Here is a 20,253-nt window from a genome sequence, read left to right as displayed (position 1 = left end):
AACCATAAAATGAGAAATGATTCAAGAGTGATATCATTATGAAAGTAACAATATGAGACACTAAAAATATAGGTCATTGTTTGATTGATTCTACAACAAGAAAATATCGAAACGATGCACATACAGATTTTTGAGGTGTTATAATGTTGGTATCTTATAGAACTACTCCCACACTCCAAATAACCAAATACTCTTTTGAGTCTCATAACTTATAATATATTACAAATCTCATTAATTTTTAAGTGCCACGTCTCTTTGGACATAATTGGACATTTTTGAAATATCCATCATATAACAATCCAAGTTTGGTTGTTAATCAAATAGTCAGTTGAGCAATTAAGAGAGTTTAAGACAAAAAAAAATCCTCCAACACACCACAAGAGTATTGTGGAGAGTAGGAGAACTCTATTTTGAGTTTATACTATAATTCATCTTTGTTTGATTTATGTAGCTCAACAGTTGTATCAGATTAAATTTATATGATGAGCTCAAAAACAAATTCAACCAATTCCAAACATTTGGATAAAGGTGTTTACAAACCAATATGGTAAAAACAAACTCAATAATTAGAGTTTTGAATAATTAACAACTCCTAAGAGTTCACTACACATTTGGTAGACAAGGTAGGTCAACCCATATGCAGGATTGTAAGTAGTTGCTCACTAAGGCATTTCAAGGCATATGAAAAAGGTGTAGGATTTTCTAGATCTGCAAAAACCCCGAAAACCATTAAACATAGCAAATAGAACCACACAATATTTAATGCAGAAAACCCTCAATAGGGAAAAACCACAGGATTAAAAATCAATCCACTATCACCTCCAAATTGTAATCTTTTGCACGAACAAAAACTGTCAAACCCTCTCTATCCTTCTCTCTTAGTTTTTCCTCCAACAATAGAAGAATATATAGGGAAACCAAAACCTTATCTCTAACCTAACTTCCTCATTAGAATAGGATTCAAACTCCTAATCATTATGAAACTCAATCTCCTAATCATGATAGATCTCTAGCCCTATCTAATTCTCATGAAGTTATACAAATAATCAAAGACATAATCCTAATAATCTCCACCTTAGATTTGGTTCCCAAACTTCCTTGAAGATATATCATCGTTGTAGGCGTCTAAAAATGTCTATAGGTATCCACACACAACTCGAGATGGAAAGAAGGTGATGAACGCCGTTATCTAAGTCAAAGAGGATTATCTGACACCGACCATCGAATCAACGAACTATTGATGACGTGGCTCGCGTGCTCACCGGTCACCATCAAGTGGCCCGCACGCTCATCAGCCACCAAATCGGCGAATTAAGTGATCCGCGTGCTCACCGGCCACCACCAAGTGGCTCACACGCTCATCGGCCACCAAAACAGCATACAAGCCAACGAAACAATGAAATACGCGTAACGACAGAACAAGTCAAACCCTAGAAAACCAAGATAGTCCCTGGCGGCCGGGTCACGTCAAAACGACCCGGTCAGGCCAGTGGTTTGTTCCTGAGCGTCCCAACTGATCTGATACTATGGTTAATCAGTTCTTAACTGAAGATAAGGAGGAATCCCTCGTTCTTATCCAAATACCGGTTTCTGAGGCTTATAAATACGAGCTCGAGTGCTCATTTCTCTGGGGCTAGAAATCAAGAGGACGAGGTGCTATCGAATTGGAGATTGGAGCACGAATTTCAGAGGGTTAGCAGATCTTGGTGATCTCCAGTGCATAAAGAGTGGAGTTCGAGAGATCTGAGACCCGTCTCCTATTCCTCCGGATTTAAGCTTGGTCTTAAATCTCGAGAAGAGTCGTGATCTCGCTTGGTCGAGATCATCGCTGCAGGGATTACTTCATTCGTGAAGTAAGAGCTTTGATCACCAATCTGTCAACTGGATCTGATCCGTGACGGTCCAGGGATACTAACGTCCCCGGCACAGGCAAAGTTCCCACGCAAGCAGCGAGTGATAAACGTCTGTTACGCTATTTGACAAGAGTCGTATCTTTTTGTATTTTCATTGTATAAGGAGATCTTATAAAAAGATCAACTTTTTATTTGAGTTTATTATAAATGATTAAAGTTGTAATAGATTCAATCACAATGAAAACAGTGATTTTTGACCCAAACAATTATTATTTTGACCCAAACAATTATTATCTCTTTATTGTATTTGAGAATCTTAGTAGTTCATGACTTAGTGGCCTCGTGCGTCATGAACAGACCTAGTGACATGTGTGAGTGTGTTGACTGAATTTAGGTGGTGAACCAGAGTTTTAATTTGACTTAGAAAACGAGAAGAGTTGGGATGTGGAAGTCCATGTTCATGTTATCGGATGTGATTATTGATTATTTCCAGGCTCGCGCCAGTGAAACGTTTCGCACTGGGGTGAGTCTGAGGAGCAGTGATCGGATGTGTTTGTTGTTTATTTCCAGACTCGCACCAGTGAAACGTTTCATGCTGGGGTGAGTTTGAGGAGTGGTGATATTATGATTATTGATTATTTCCAGGCACGCACCAGTGAAACGTTTCGCACTGAGGCAGGTCTGAGGTATTGTAGGCTATCTAAAAATCACAATAGATAGCTGATTCCCCATCAAACACCAATGATGGAAGTTATAATCTGACGACTTCCAGAAGGCTATAATTTGAAGACTTCCACGTAGATCGATGAAGGTTACAATCTGACGACCTTCACAATAACTGATGAAAGCTCTAATCAACAGCCTTCACAATCAACATCGGGAGTTACAAAGATTATAAAACGACGATCTTTGCAACACTCTGACAGAAAGAGACTACAAATCGATGGTCTCTTCAAACCAAGACGTGGAAGTCCTCCCTGCGTACCATCATCAAGATGCAACACCAATTCGACTGCGGAGGCAGGTCAAACCTGGCTGCAAACGCAGCTCACATTCAGCTCCAAACGCTGCAAACGTAGCTCAAATCCAGCTGCTAACGCTGCCAACGCAGCTTCCAACATTGCCAACACAGCTTCCAAATCGCTACAAACATCCAGCTACTAACGCTGCCAACGCAGCTTCCAACATTGCCAACGCAGCTTTCAAATCGATGCAAACACAGCTCAGATCCAGCTGCTAACGCTGCCAACGCAACTTCCAATTGCTGCGTCCAAGCTTCCAGACGTGACGTTCAAGCTTCCAGACACTGCGTTTGAACGCAGAATCCATGCTAGAACGTGGATTTTGCGTTTGACTCATTCAAACACGACCTGAACAGTTTCAAAACCGTTTCCCACGATCTGAGGGGATCATAACTCCACTCAGGAGTGATTTAAGGGGCGATTACATCCCATTAGCCCCACTTAGAAGCGAATTAAGGGGGTGGTTACATCCCTTAATCCCCTATAAATAACTAAAAAAATCAGTTTAGAGAGGCTGGCTTTTTGATCGGGCTCTGGGGCAGCAAAGAAGAGATCCTTGGCTTGTCTAACCAATTACGGTTAAGATCAATCAACTCATTAAGAGTTTTAAAACTTGCTTTGCAAGTTCTCCACAACATCAAATCATGAGGAGGAGATACCGTTCCAGTGAATCAAGACGCGCGGATCGTCAACGGAAAGCAAACTCGACGCGAGCATTCGAGGGAGGCACTCCATCGCCACCGTGAAGAACCCAGATTTAAACAAATGGGAGAATCAAATTCATTCTCCTCTCTTTTGTAATCAAAAAATCCAATTGTAACTGAGATTAAAGGAATACAAATCAATTTTCCTTCATTTCTTTTACTGTAAATTTTTCCACAAACAAAAGATGGCGACTCCGCTGGAGAATAGCTTCTCTGACGAAGAAGTGGTGGCACAATCTGACGTTCATCTCATTGGAACAACCGTCGAAACTCTTGTTGTTGAGTTTGATCAAGCCAAGTTTGAGGAGACTCTCCCATCCAGATCCCTTAGCCCCAAGGCTATGCGCAAGATCCGCAAAGTCTTCAAGGAGACTAAAGTTCCAATTGTGGCCGACTCGTTGAAGGACCGTCTCCCTTGGGGGTTGCACTGTTCATACAGTCCGCTCTCTGAAGGAGAGGACTTAGCTTCGGTACAACTCCAAAAAAGCCGATCCTCCAATCAACGCAAGCTCCGCGTTTCTGAGCCTCAACACGAGCTCTGCATAAGCCAAGCTAAACACAGCCCTCAGGACTGCGTTTCACCAGCAACACCTGGAGCTCAGGCATGCGTTCGGGTGACAAAATTCAATATGGAACCTGGTGTATACCGTGGAGCTTCGAGGCGCTACCCCGAACCCTACCGGGGGGTATCCCGAATACTCTGTGTAGCATGACTAGATTGAGGGGCGGATGTCAAAAGTCCATGGATCCAAGGCATCTAAACCAGATTCATGTCCGCCAAGAGCCACTCCTGTCCAATCATAGACCGGGGGTTCCAGTTCAAACCTCACGATCAGTGAGTAATTCTCCTTGAATCTTTATAACATATTTGAGAGAGTTCATATCGAAAGAAAGACCGATGCAACAAATTATTCATTCATTTCAATGTGAACGACTGATCCTTACGGTCCTCTCGGGATATCAATGATGCTCATATGCGGCCAAACTGTTGGTGTTTGACCAATTAACGAACGTTGCTTTGCCTAACCAACGATGACGTTCGCACAGGAAGAAGTCTCCAGAGACCGAGTATCCTGGAGTCACTATCAATGTGATCGGTAGAGGGAATACCTCTGGTCCTAGCTCCGATGACTCTAAGACAAGTCGTTCACCGACCGTCAGAGAAATCACTAACGAGTTTGAAGGAATCTACCAACGCACTCGGACGCGAACGGGAGCCATTCCCCCTGTCAACTATCGGAGGTTAGCCAGAGGAACCAATTCCGATGATGAACACTCAGCCATTGTAGAGTCTCAATCATTAAGCTCTTTTGTTGAACATGAGAGCTCCGTTTATATGACGGGAAATCATGAAGATCTCGTGAAGAGACTTGACGAGCAGGAGGTCATGCTCAAATCTCAGCAGTAGGCCATCAATGAACTCATGGCCCTGTTGACTTAAATCGTCGCAGACAAGGCCAAATCTCAGAAGACAGATTCGCCACACAGGCAAAAATCTTCCCGAAGAGGAAGAACGTCTTCATCCCGACTTCACACAAGCAAAGGAAAGAGAAAAGTGGTTGATAGTGCTGCTTCTGATCAAGAAGCCCACAACCTGGAATCTTCCTCTGATGAAGCAAAAGAGACTGAGAACGAGCAGAATCTCCAGTCTGTCAAAATAGAAGAATTGGAAGTCCGCCTCAATGCCATTGCTAACAGAAGCGAGCTCCAAGATGAGGGAGTTATCAGGCCCTATCATGCCGAATGGGATACAGTCCCTTATCCTCCAAAATTTGAGGTCCCGACGTTACAAACTTTTGACGGCACGGGATCACCGAACCAACATATCTATCATTTTAAGTCACAAACTGGGAATGTGATATCAAACGACGCCATACTGGTTCGATTGTTCATTGGCACCCTCAAGGGAGTTGCCTTTGAATGGTTCAGAAAACTGCCTGCGGGATGTATCCAAAAGTGGACGGATCTAGAGAGACTCTTCATATCAAGATTCTTTGAAGATAATACAGAAGTCTCCATTCATACCCTTCTCGCCACTAAGCAGAAGAAGAGGGAGTCTGTCAAAGCATTCGTCAAAAGGTTTCGAAACATGGCTCTGCGATGTCCGACAGGTATGACACAGTCTACCCTAGTGGAGACCTGTCGACACAATTTTCAAACCGACCTCCTAGCCCGAATAGGTGTTGCAGAATGTCGTTCCTGGAGACAACTAATCTCTCAATACGAACATGCTCAAAAGATTATTGTCAGCATCAAAACTGAAGAACAAAGTAGACAGGATCAACTTGAGCAATTGGACCAAGCCCAATCTTCTCAGTCAGAAGGGGAAGATACTACGGACACTGAAGTCAATCCTCTTCAGTAAGATGGTAGGTCCAACAACTATCATGTTAACAGATACCTCTGATAGTCAACCTCGTTAAATAGTGACCCATTAGGCGATGTGTCATGTCTGCTCCTTTTTTCCCCTACACTTGTTCAAGACTGGGGGTTGGTTTATTTGTAGTTCATTATATTATGAGTAATAAATTTTCTGAGTTATCATGTTCAATAGAATACCTCTGTCAACCACGAAATCCACCAAAAACTATCACGTTAACAATTACCTCTGATGGTTTATTTTCTTCAAATTCCCCCACCAATCCTCTTTAATAGGATGGTGGGTCCACCAAAAAACTATCACGTTAACAATTACCTCTGATAGTTCATTTCCTCCAAATTCCCTCACCAATCCTCTTCAATAGGATGGCGGGTCCACAAAAAACTATCACGTTAACAATTACCTCTGATAGTTCATTTCCTCCAAATCCCCCCACCAATTCTCTTCAATAGGATGGTGGGTCCACCAAAACTATCATGTTAATGATCACCTCTGATAGTCCATTCCCTCCAAATTCTCCTGCTAATCATCTTCAATAGGATGGCAGGTCCACAAAACTATCACGTTAACATTTACCTCTGATAGTCCATCAACTTGTCAATCCTCTTCAAGTAGGATGGCAAGTCCACAAAAACTATCACGTTAACGGTTACCTTTGATAGTCCATCAACTTGCCAATCTTCTTTAATAAGATGGCAGGTCCACAAAACTATCACAGTTACCTCGGATAGTCAAACTCATCAGATAATGGCCTACCAGGTGATGTGCCTCTATTCCGACTTCATGGATAGTGCCCCACTAGGTTATGTGTCTTGTCTATCTCTTTTTATTCCCCTGCTAAGTCTTAATCAAGGCTGGGGGGTTGGTTACTTGGAATCTACTGGATTAAGAGTAACGAATCTTTCACATCGTCGAGTTAACATTATACTTCTGACGATCATCACCCTCACGGAGTATGAATTCAGTTGGCACCGCTCCCAATTTGTCACGTTAACAATATACCTCTGACAATCAACTTATCAATCCTCTTTAATATGATGATAGGTCCTCAAAATTGCTCAAATCGCAATCTTTCCCAGCAAGACACTAAGTCTTTAAAATCTTAGTATCAAAATTCATCGCTTCTGATGATAAACTCACTTAGCAATTCTCCCCAGCGAGACGCTAGTCCCCAAAATCTTGTTCAAATCACAAGTACACAAATCCTGTCACGTTAACACTAAACCTCTAACAAAACCCACTTATCAATCCTCGTCAATAGGATGATAAGTCCACAAAGTTGCTCTCATCGCAACATAAATTTCCGTCATGTTAATATCACATCTCTGACAAAATCAACTTATCAATCCTCTTCAATAGGATAATAAGTCCTTAAAGTTGCTCCGATCGTAACAAATTCCCGTCATGTTAACACCAAACCTCTGATAATCCACTTATCAATTCTTTTCAATAGGATGATAAGTCCATAAAGTTGCTCCTATCGAAACATTCTCTTGTCACGTTAATATCAAACACCTCTGACAAAATTAACTTATCGACTCTCATCAATAGAGCGATAGGTCCTCAAAGTTACTCTGATCACAACACTTTCCACTTATCGACTCTCGTCAACAGAGCGATAGATCCTCAAAGTTGCTCCGATCACAACACTTTCCACTTATCGACTCTCGTTAACGGAGTGATAGGTCCATAAAAATACTGTTAGGTTAACATCACACCTCTAACAGTCAAACCCCCTAATGAACTTGTTAATCCTTTTTCAACAAGAATAACAAGTTGTCATTATAAAATCCCCAGTGGATTAAAGATTTTCTGGAATTATCCTAGTGATAATAAAGAAAATTTCTGAATTTCACTCTAAGTGAAAATTCACGCCAAGTTAATACTACACTTCTGGCGCTTCCAACTTTTTTTCAGTGTTTCAAGTAACACAGGAAGAAACAGTGACAAAGTCTACGTATTCAACATCGTAGCACCAAAAATCCATATCTTTCATGCATGAGGAACTTTATCCCAAATCGTAAGTAGGGATAAGCCTACGCCTAATACGCGTCACCGGTTAGTCTTTTTCCGTAAAAATGACAAAGTCTATGTATTCAAAATCATAGCATCAAGTCTAAGAGGGTTCATTCTCTTAGCACAACGTTACATGTGGAACGGACTTAGAAAATCCACATGCTAGTCCGACTCAAACGGTAGTCGATAAAGACTTATCAAATCCGTTGATGGCTGAGGGTTTGCCAAAAATCCTATGAATGTTTGTGGGCCCATCAGCTGAATGGAGGTGAGCCGTGACGTGACGTTTGATGGCTTCTGCTCATGAGTAACTTGTACCGTCGCTACAGTTTCTCTTTGAAGCTCATCATCACACAGGTCATGCGTGGAAAATCCCTTCAACCAAGATGACTTTGAAGCGGGTGTAAAGAACAACTCATTTATGATAAGGAATCAAAAGCTCTAAGATCAGAGTTGAGATCCAAAGTATTTCGAAAATTCGTCCCAGTCAACCGTGAACTTTCAAAAACTTTAGAGGGGGTTCTGTAGGCTGTCTAAAAATCACAATAGATAGCTGATTCCCCATCAAACACCAATGATGGAAGTTACAAACTGACGACTTCCAGAATGCTATAATTTAAAGACTTACACGTAGATCGGTGAAGGTTATAATCTGACGACATTCACAACAACTGATGAAAGCTCTAATCAACAGCCTTCACAATCAACATCGGGAGTTACAGAGATTATAAAATAACGATCTTTGCAACACTCTGACAGAAAGGGACTACAAATTGATGGTCTCTTTAAACCAAGACATGGAAGTCCTTCCTGCGTATCATCATCAAGATGCAACACCAATTCGACTACGGACGCAGGTCAAACTTGGCTGCAAACGCAGCTCGCATTCAGCTCCAAACGTTACAAACACAGCTCAAATCCAGCTGCTAACGCTGCCAACGCAGCTTCCAACACTGCCAACGCAGCTTCCAAATCGCTGCAAACATCCAGCTACTAACGCTGCCAACACAGCTTCCAACACTGCCAACGCAGCTTTCAAATCGATACAAACGCAGCTCAGATCCAGCTGCTAACGCTGCCAACGCAGCTTCCAATTGTTGTGTCCGAGCTTTCAGACGCGACGTTCAAGCTTCCAGACACTGTGTTTGAACGCAGAATCCATGCCAGAACGTGGATTTTGCATTTGACTCGTTCAAACACGAGCTGAACAGTTTCAAAACCATTTCCCACGATCTGAGGGGATCACAACTCCACTCAGGAGTGATTTAAGGGGCGGTTACATCCCATTAGCCCCACTTAGAAGCGAATTAAGGGGACGGTTACATCCCTTAATCCCCTATAAAATAACTGAAAAAATCAGTTTAGAGAGGCTGGCTTTTTGATCGGGCTCTGGGGCAGCAAAGAAGAGATCCTTGGCTTGTCTAACCAATTACGGTTAAGATCAATCAACTCATTAAGAGTTCTAAAACTTGCTTTGCAAGTTCTCCACAACATCAAATCGTGAGGAGGAGATATTGTTCCAGTGAATCAAGACGTGCGGATCGTCAACGAAGAGCAAACTCGACGTGAGCATTCGAGGGAGGCACTCCATCGCCACCGTGAAGAACCCAGATTTAAACAAAGGGGAGAATCAAATCCATTCTCCTCTTTTTTGTAATCAGGAAATCCAATTGTAACTGAGATTAAAGGAATACAAATCAATTTTCCTTCGTTTCTTTTACTGCAAATTTTCCCACAAACAGTTATTAGTGAGATGTGTTTGTAAATCAGTTATCCGAGAATATGAACATTGACTATGTGTGAGATATGGATTAGTGATCTGTTATATGATGGCTAGTTATATGACTTTGTTACATAAATGATTTATGGTTTCTTGTGAGATGTAGGCTAGATGTATTTCCTTTCATACATAGATCGGGGTTAATATTTATTATCTATAATTTGAGATATATGGTATATACATGAGGGTTTTCTTGTTTGGATTATTTCTCTCGACGTACTACGTCTCCTGTTGTAGATTTTTAAGTATTAATTCCATCTAGTTGTATGACTTTATTATTCGGATGTTTATGGATTCTTCTAATTGTTCTCTTTAGTAGTGGATTGCATGTTGTTTTGGTTATATTCCTAGTTGCATGCTTCTTTTGTTATTTCCGTTGTTGCATCGGTTTTTGCATTGGTCATACGACCGTTATATTTTTTTCATGTGGGATCTTGTCGTGTACTATGCACGCTGACGTACACCTGTTTTCTCTGGTGTACGTCAGATTTAGGAGACGGGCAGCCTCAGTTCAGAATCGTACAAGAGCCAAAGGATTCTCAGTAGGAACGTCTTGCATATGGAGTAGAAGAACAAGCTGAAACTTAGTAATTTTCTTCTATAGTAGCTGACGAACACTAGAACTCTTTTACAATATTTCTTTTGTTTGATGATGCATTTAGTTATTTTATCAGTATTTTCTTTCGTCATAGACTATGTATTTTTATTCCTAGTTGGACTATTTTGTAATAAGGGTATGTTTGACCCATCTTTTTATGTCTGGGATGATTTATCACGGATGATATGTTTATTTCTTATTCTGGATTGTCTTTATATTCTGCTATTGAGATCGGGGACCTATGATTGAGATTTATGTATTTGACGCTTAGCGTATTGGATTGAGAAAAAGAGAAAAAAAAGAAAAGAAAAAAATGATAGCGCACATTTCTTCTCAATCTAATACGTCGTGGGCTTGTTCACGTTCCGATTCTCTGGTATTTTGGAAAGCGGGACATGACATAAATCATAATAATTTAATAATTTAATCTAATTAAATTAGAAAAACCAGATTCGTAACCCGCTCTGATAGCATCTGTTAGAAACATAACATATAACGCAGCAGAAATAACATATCATGACTATTAATCAAAATTAATTAAAAACTAGAAGAATACCTTAAAGTTGAAACGCTTTCCGGATTTCTACAATAATCAGTCCCGAGATCAATCCGAAATAGCTTCCTCAAGAGAAAAAGCCTTCATCCATCCGTCACTGAAGAGAGCAATAGTGAGAGGTAGGTTCTCAAACTTCTATTTTTATCCTATTCTTCATATTATCTTCATAAGATTTTTTGTATCTTTATAAGGCTACATATGAACTCTATATATAGAATTAGATTAGTCTTAGAGATTTTAATTTTAAACAATTCATAATTGTTCAAAACCCTATCCGTAATATAAAGATAGAATAGTTTTGTTCAAAAATTTTATCCATAACAAGTAAGGATAGAAATAGAATTACATTACATGTATACCTCTTCTAATGACATTACTGAGACCAATTGGGTCCCATATCGAGAGTCAATTATTAATCAAATTAATAATTTTAATTTAACAATCAAATCTCTATCATACCAACTGTTTATAAAAGCTCTTCTATAATATGAGATTAATTATTAATAAAAAATATCTTACATTCAGTCCCCTCCAGTATCATTTATTTTAGGCAACTCTTTTAAGTAGGACAACTCACATATTTGCTCATGTCTAAATTGCAATTTCCATGAACATAAATAAAAATCATTTTGAAACATTAAAATATTTTATTTTTATAAGAAAGTAAATTAAAAAATATATTTTCAAAACCACCTGCTAGCAGGAATTTAATAACTTCATGGAAATGTATAATAAATTAACTCATCATAATGAGCATATTGGATCTTATCTAGATATCCATTATTTCCCTAAATGAAATTTAGCAACCCAACGTTTCAGGTTGTGTAGCGATTGCTATACAAGCTTAACCATCACTTCAAATGATACTAAATTATCAAATAAAAAATGATAATATCATTAAGTCAAATGGATCATGTAACAATATGAAATCTCCATCTCCTAGGTGACTCGTCTTAGAGAATCCAAATACGGTCTAGTGCTACGTAGGCATGTCCATCCGGGCCGGGCCGGGCAAAATCGGAGCCCGGACCCGAACCCGAGTACCCATGCCGGGTCCGGACCAGGGTCCGAGCCCGACCGGGCCGGGTTCCGGGCCAGGTCGGTTTCATTTCTTTTTTTTATTTTATTTAAAATTTAAATTATACAAAAAAAAGACAAAAAATTAATAAAAAACAATAATTTTATTAATCACTTAAAATGACATAAATTACAAATAAAAAATTATAAAAATAAATTCTTTATTAATAATAATAAATTATTTATAAATTACAAGTACAAACTTATTTTGGAATTCATCGCATCACAATAGATAAGTACATCCCAACTAGGTTGGCACCTACTCACCTATATCACTATCATTTGTAACTATTTCCAAAATAATTCTTTACAAATTTTAAGCTAAGATATAAAAATTATAATTTGATGAATATTATTTATTCTTTATATCTATCTGCTAGTTCCAATTCTTCAAATTTATCTTCAATTCCAGCCATCTGATCGATGCCTTGCGTTCGCTTCTCGTACCTCCACTAATCTTGTAAGCACATCACCGCTTGTACAGTATACGGATCTAAGCATATCCTGTTGTCGTCGATCAAACGTCCTGCTGTGCTGAAGGCGAATTCTGAAGCTACCGTCTAAACCCGCACTGTTAGTAAGTCATGAACCATGATGGAAAGTATAGGATATGAAACTGATCCATATACTTTTCACCATTGCAAAATATCTAAAGCATTTCCTTAACATAACTAAAGAAGTAGATAAATATTTATCTATTTCAGAAACCTCCAATGATGACGATCCAAGTCCAGATCTACCAGTTAGCTCAGCTACCATTGCATACCTATCAAAACTTACACTTTACCTCGGGATGAGCTCGAATAAACCGAAGCTATAGACTGTTGTGTAGCTACACCATGTCTAGCTGCATACTCATCATATAAGGTTTGAAAATAATTTCTAATAGCTAAATGATGAGTAGTAGCAGTAAGGGTGGTTCTATCATCTAAGTCTATAATCTGATTACCATACAAGGATTGTAACAAACTTCGAAGGCCAATATCCTTCAAGCATGGATCAATAAGAACCCCCAAACTAAAAATATGAGGAATAGGTCTAAAGTACTTATTAAATTTGCTCTCCATTTGAAAAATCATTGGTCCAAAAGTATCATCCATACGATATTTCCCAAAAAAATTTTGAATATTTAAAATTTGTAAAGCAGCTAAAGTAATGGTTGGATAATAACAGCCATATAATAATATTGTAGCATCATAAAAAACTTGTAACATTTTATTTAAATTACATATAATTATCCATTCATCTTTAGTTATTCCATAAGTGCTACTAGAACTGGAACTAGAAGCATAAAATTTTATAAAATCAGTTATAATGTTTTTATATTCTATTGCTACACTTAACATTGCATATGTGGAATTCCACCTATGGTCAACATCTTTTGGAATTAGTCTGGGCTTTACATTTTTTCTTTTACAAAATTGTTTCCATCTTTTAAGTCTTTGTTCAGAAGCATTATGCATATAAGCAACTATTCTAACCTTTTCTATTATGGGTTTAATTTCAGTAAATGTACTTTGAACAATTAAATTTAAAATATGACAGATACACCTAATATGAAAAAGATCATCATGACATGGTAATGACAAAGTTGATCTGATAAAATCAACAGCTATATTGTTATTACTTGCATTATCTAGTGAAAGAGAAAATATTCTTTCTGGAATTTCTAATTTCATAAGTTCTTCAATTATTAAATTTGCAACATTAATACCAGTATGTGACTCTTCTATTTGTAATAGATAAACAACTCTTTTAAACATTTGTCAATTTTCATCAATCCAGTGTGCTGTGATACATAAATATCCAGTTTGTGCTCTAGATGTTCAAATATCAGAAGTTAAAGAAAATTTACATTTTAAATTTTAAAAATAAGAAATTATTTTTCCTTGTTCCTCCTGATAATATTTTAAAATATCACGTTGACAGGTTTGACGAGAATTTTTTTTAAATGCAGGATAAAAACCATCTCTAAACATATCTTCAAATTCATCATATTCTACTAATTTAAAAGGAAGGTTTTTAAGAATGATAAACCTGATTACGCATTTCCTGGCTCTGGCAGCGTCATATTCCAACTATCGAGACTGCCAGAAGAGGAGGATTGAGAAATCATAGATTGTCGGATATCACCTTGAGGAGTCTGGCCTTTGTTGTGTTTATCTAAATGGCGTTTGAGGTGGTTGATGCCGCTCTTATGATGAGCTTGAAAAATCTTGCCGCACAACGTACACTTAGCCTTCTGGGTGAGGATCCTACCGTGTTCATCCTTGGTGACGTTGATCTTCTCGTAAAAATTCCACACATCGGATCTTGGCATTTTAGGAGTTTTTGGTGCAGATTCGTCGCCACCGGATTCGGGATTAACATCGGTAGGAGTAGACCCAGTAGGAGGAATCATTTCAAGATTGGGAGATAGGTTTTGCTCTTCATAATCAGATCTGGAAGCCATTTGATGAAAAGATTAGATTGTATAAGAAAGTATAAGAGAGTATAAGAGTATAAGAGAGAACTAGATAAGTTTTGGTGTGAAGAAAACAAATGAAAACCCCCTCTATTTATACAGCCAGCCCCCTATACAAATGACCAAAACAACCTCACAAGATAGCCATTTTTTACCGTTTTTGGGGACAAAACGGTCAAAAGACAGTTTTTGACCATTATGGCTAGGCCGGGCTGGCTGTTTTGGCTACAACGGTCACTCTTGTGACCGTTGTGGCCGGACCGGGCCGGGCTGGCCTGACCCCGGCCCGGCCTAATTTGGACCCGGATTTCCGGGCCCGGGCCCGACCGGCCCGGGCCCGGGCCGACGGGCTTTTTGGACAGGTCTAGTGCTACGCACATTACAATGCGTGCTTATGACGTACACCCGGAGAATCCACATTTTCGGTGGTTGAGACCCACCACCACATCTCACATATCAGTGTCATGCATAATAACCTGTTATAACAAAGTTATCATTTATTAGTTATAGATTAAGAACAAATTTAAGAAATTTCTAAGTTAGATCATATCTCCAAGCAAGTGACCATCACAGTGTATGATCTAACAAAATAACTTCTAATGATATATAACAATTGTATAAATAATACCCAAATTATATGCGCAACAATTAAATTTATTAACAGTACAATATTATTACATCATTTATATTGGATGTGCAAAGACATATTATTATTACTATTCCAGCACCCCCTTCACTTTCTCTAAAAGGAGGAGGAGGAGGAGGCAGATAGGAGCATTAGGAGGTTAGGGGTTTTAAATTTCATTTACTCATTCAGAGAAGCGCGTGCTCATATAGGGCCACAGATGGCTCCGTGTAAGGCTTGAAATTTCAGTTGGACTTCGATCTTAAGGTGGATAAAATTGACTTGGCTTGCTGCGGATGAAACGATCACATGGGCTAGGCTCAATTAGCTGGAGTTGGCCCTTCCGATATGAGCTTGAATTCAATTCCAGTTGGATAAAAGAATTTGAAGTGGAAATTTGTGTTGAGTCCAATTCGGATTTGGGCCCAAGATTGAGTTGGAGACTAATCCAACTTGATTGGATTTGATGACAGGCATGGGTTGCACGTGCTACTTATGCATTGGAGACTAATCGCAGTATCGCACCCAACTTACTTAAGCCATATTTTAGCCTAAAATGAAAAAGAAATGGATCATAAGCGTTCGGAATATAAACAGTAATAGTTTCTTATTAATAGTATAAATTATTAACTCGTTCCCTAATGAAAGTTCTTAACGATATCGGAACACTGTAACGATAGTTCACGGGTGTTACATTAATAAAATTCTAACTTTAAAGTATCAAAACAATATCCTTAAATTATTATGATTTTGTCATGACAATACAAATTGTTTACCGATTGTAATTGAGAAGCTATTATTGTACTGTGCATTTAGCTTACTACCATAATCCCCATCGTGGTCCCAATAAAAAACATATGACCAAATGTCACTATTAGAAATATAGGCCTATCAAATACGGAGTGCAGAAACACAAAGTGGGTGTTTGGCAAGTTGAAAGTGAATCGAAACAGTGAAACTCACTTTTTTTCTAACAATTGACTTTAACATCTAGGTTGACGTACAAGTGATATATGATGTTTGTTTGTAGAAATAATTTATTGTTTGAATTAGAAAAGTGAAAAGATGATGTGTCAATGTTATATGATTTATTCATTCCCCTTCCCCCAAGCCATAAGAATTTGAATACTTTTATATTTTGCAAATAAAAAAATATTTCAACAAACTTATTTAAAAGATGACTAGCCTAGATTTTGTATGTTTCGTAATGATGAAAACTTTGCTATTTTCTTAATTTTCCATCTGGTAATCGTTGATTGAGTCTGATCCAACAAAAGGTGCAGTTTTTATTTAAATAAAAAAAAGACAAAGACAGTCAATTCTATGGAGAGAGTAAAAAAAAAAAAGAGGAAAAGAAACGTGGGGGAAATATTAGTTGGGAAAAAGCCATGTGGAGAGGCGTAAGTTCCTGGGAGAAAAATTTAAGAAGTGGGGCTTTTTCAAAGAGAAAGGAAAGAAATCCGGTGAAGTATATATATACTGTTGAAAAATCAACAAAGATGATGGGATGAACTCTACGGAGGAGGGAATGAATATAATCATGGAGTTAAATTATGGGTAAAGACGTCAAAATTAGATATGTGGAGAGAAAAAATAAAGAAGGAAATAGACTTGGGGGAGAAAAGAGAGACGTGAAAGAAGAGAGAGGAAAAAGCTGTTAGGAAATAAATCAGATGTTAATACATAAATATATTATTTTGATACAGGTGGTCCCTATTTTTCACTTTCACCTCACTTCTTCATTTCTTTAGGGCTTGTTTGTTTGTAAGGAAGTATCTATGAAATAGCTGAAATAAAAAAAAATAACGGCTATTTCTGCTACTATTAAGAACAAAAATATGTTTGTTTCTTTGAAAGAGCTACTTCCGATACTTCTTTAAAAGTTGACGTGGTGCCTATATGTCATCTCTACTTATTAAATATTTTTTTTCCCTTGAAGGCTTGCCAGCACCTCAGAAGTAACTAAATTAAATTGAATGAATTTAGAAATAAAATTATTTTTTGGTTACATGTTTTTAAGTAAAATCTCGAAAGATCCTCTTTCTCTCTTTCCAACAATATCTCTAATTGCTACCAAACAAAAAGTGAACAAAGTGGAAGAAACACTATTTCCTTTACTTTTAAAATTTATAAAATAATCAAAAGAAGTAGTGCTTCGCTACTTTCTACTTTGTAATTTTAAAAATAATGTATTTGATCTACTTTTTTACTTCTGATACTTTAGATCAACCAAATAGGGCCGAGGAAATTGAGCTCGCAACAAATCTAATGTGGACTACTTTTTATATCTCACTTTCACTATCATTTTCAATAAAACAAACACGTCAAGTATCAAAAGCGTTTCACTTTCACACTTTCACTTCTCACTTATAACCAAACAAGCACCCCCATAATGAATTAAAGCTCATCAAACGGAATCCTATATCAATAGGTAATCAGTGCAAAACTTTTAAATTTTAGTACTTTACATGTTGCAAGAATACTCTTTTCTTTATAACACGTTTGTTATACATGGAAATATTTTTTTTCCCATAATCCTCACACAGCTTGGTAAGTGGAAATAAAAGCTGTATAATTATCATACGAAATTGGACAAACAATAAATAATAAGAAAGAAATCCAGAGGGGCCAAGTGAAAGTTATTGGAAACCTTGTCTCGTCCAAATGAACTCTTTGACGTGGTTTGAAATCTTCAGATCAAATTAGTTTCAACTTTTAGAATTTTGTTTCTCTTCTTCTTTGAAGATTTTTCTACATGTGCTAAAACTTGAATCATAAGTTAATTAATTTTCCTTTTTTTTCTTTCACTTTCCATTTCATTTTTCGTTCTTTCACTTTTCGCTATTTAATAAAAGATAGGATAAATTTTCAAAACCGACCCATTTGTGAACTTAATCCCAAAAAACGACCTCATTCAAACAAAATTGCAAAAACCGACCTGGTTTCAGCTTCAGCGCTGAAACCAGGTCGGTTTTTAAAATTTTTTTCCAAAACTTCACGGGAGTTGAACTCTTGTGAAGTTTAGCCTACTAAACTTCATAGGAGTTCAACTCCCGTGATGTTTAATAGTTCAAAAAAAATGTGAAGTTTCAGAAATTTTTTTCAAAAACCGACCTGGTTTCAGCGCTGAGGCTGAAACCAGGTCGTTTTTTGCAATTTTGTTTGAATGAGATCGTTTTTTAGGAATAAAAGTCTAAATATGTCGATTTTGAAAATTTATCCATAAAAAATATAGCACATTCTCGCCACTTAGAGCATCTCGAACAGCTTCCTCATCTTCTTGAAATACTTAATTTTGGGGAATATAGAGTTGTTTTTTGGTCCAACAGATTCCCCATCCCATTCCCCAAAATAGGGAAGGAGGAGAAAAAATAGGGAGCCTTCCCCAAATCTGCAGCATTCTCCAAATTTTTGGGGAGAGCTTTATTATTGTAATAAATGCGATTTTTCAAAATGGGGAAGCTGTTGGAGTTGGAGCAAAAATAATTTGGAGAATATGACTTTTGTTTCTCCATTTTGGAGAAAATTTTGGGGAAGCTGTTGGAGATGCTCTTAAGAACTTAGTCCAGAAGCTTGTATACACGGGGAAAATCTCGAATATATATAGAAGTGGAGTGAAATTTTATATTGCACAGATACACATGTTATTCTTTAAGAACTTTATTATTTTCTTAAACTGTTTATTATTTCTAAATTTTGCTCAGAGCAAAGCATTGATACTTCGTTAACCGTCTTCCAATCTTGAATGAGATATTCCATAAAGATATTGTGATAAACTTTGTTTATACACACACACACACCACCTTCAGTAGTAAGTGCATGATCGATGTACTCAGTAGCTCGACCAACAACGTTAGCTTGAGAACGCCCAGGTCTCCTTTAGACCGCGTTTCATGGTTATTTTGATACCGGTAGGATACTTGCCCTCTCAAAATTTTCATCTAATTTATTATTTAACATAAACATAACTAATGACATAATCCAAGTTTATCCATTTAAATGTCATTACATATCCAACACGACCAGAAAACAGAAGTAAACAACGTAGATTAAACAGTAGAATGTATTTATTTATATAATTATGAAATGGCCGACAAGATAATACGTCAGGATACGAAAGTGATAAAATTAAAGGATCATGACACGAGACTAGAATATTGTTGGAGTTATCCGTATATACTATGCATATTTAATAACTTACCATGTACTTTCTCTCCCAAAACAACACTCTGTATATTTTAGAAACTTACCGTATACTTTCTCGTACATTAATATTACCAAATAGTTTCTCATACATTAATAACCATCTTTGATCTTTAATTACCACAGACAAGAAGAAGCATCTCGTGTCCTAACGTCCTCTTTCTTTTTGAGTCTTTGACTCCCTCTTTCAACCCCGAACCACTCGGACTCTATTTTTAGATTAAATTAAGTTGAAAAATGAAATAAGGCCAGGCAACAAAATTTAGCAGGCCTTCGGTCAAAATTTGCACCGATGAGAACAAGTCAAGCCAAGTCTCCTCACGAGCCCCCTCTCTCTCTACAATGAATCCAGGCGTCGTTCCATTTTGGCCCCCCAACTCCTCAATGTTTTGAAAGTCCCCGCATCTTGATATTTTAAATTAGTCCCTAAATCTTTTAAGTGTTATGAAAGAGTCCCCCGAATCTTTAAACTTTTAAATCAGTTTCCCAAAATATTTTAAGTACGATCAGCCCTTTTAGTTATACGTCCGATTGAAAATTACGGGGGACTAATTTCAAAACCGGTATAAGATTTGGAGGGCTAATTTCGGAAGTGGGGGACTAATTTGGGAAACTAATTTTAAAAACAAACGAGATTTGGTGACTAATTCCAAAATTTCAGAGCCTTCGGGGACAATAATAGAAAAAAGTAAATCCATGAACCTGTCTAGAGCATCTCCTCTTTGGCGACCCGCCGCACTTATACGCGCCGTCGCCAGCTAGGCAAGCAGATGACCGGCCCAACCGGTATAAAAAAACCATAAAAAAAAGGGGAAAAAAAATCGATCCAGCGATCGGTCCGCTCTCGGGTAGATCCAGCAAACAGCGGACCGTGATTTTTGTTCCTGCCCTCCTTCCCCCTTTTCCTTTGTGATTTTCTCCAGCCCCGTTTATTCCTCGGCCTCTTCGTTGAAAGAGAGAGAGAAAGCGTTGAAG

The sequence above is a fragment of the Asparagus officinalis genome, chromosome 7 (genome assembly GCF_001876935.1).
Source record: "Asparagus officinalis chromosome 7, Aspof.V1, whole genome shotgun sequence".
NCBI classification, from domain to species: Eukaryota; Viridiplantae; Streptophyta; class Magnoliopsida; order Asparagales; family Asparagaceae; genus Asparagus; species Asparagus officinalis.
This window is presented reverse-complemented; position numbering follows the sequence as displayed.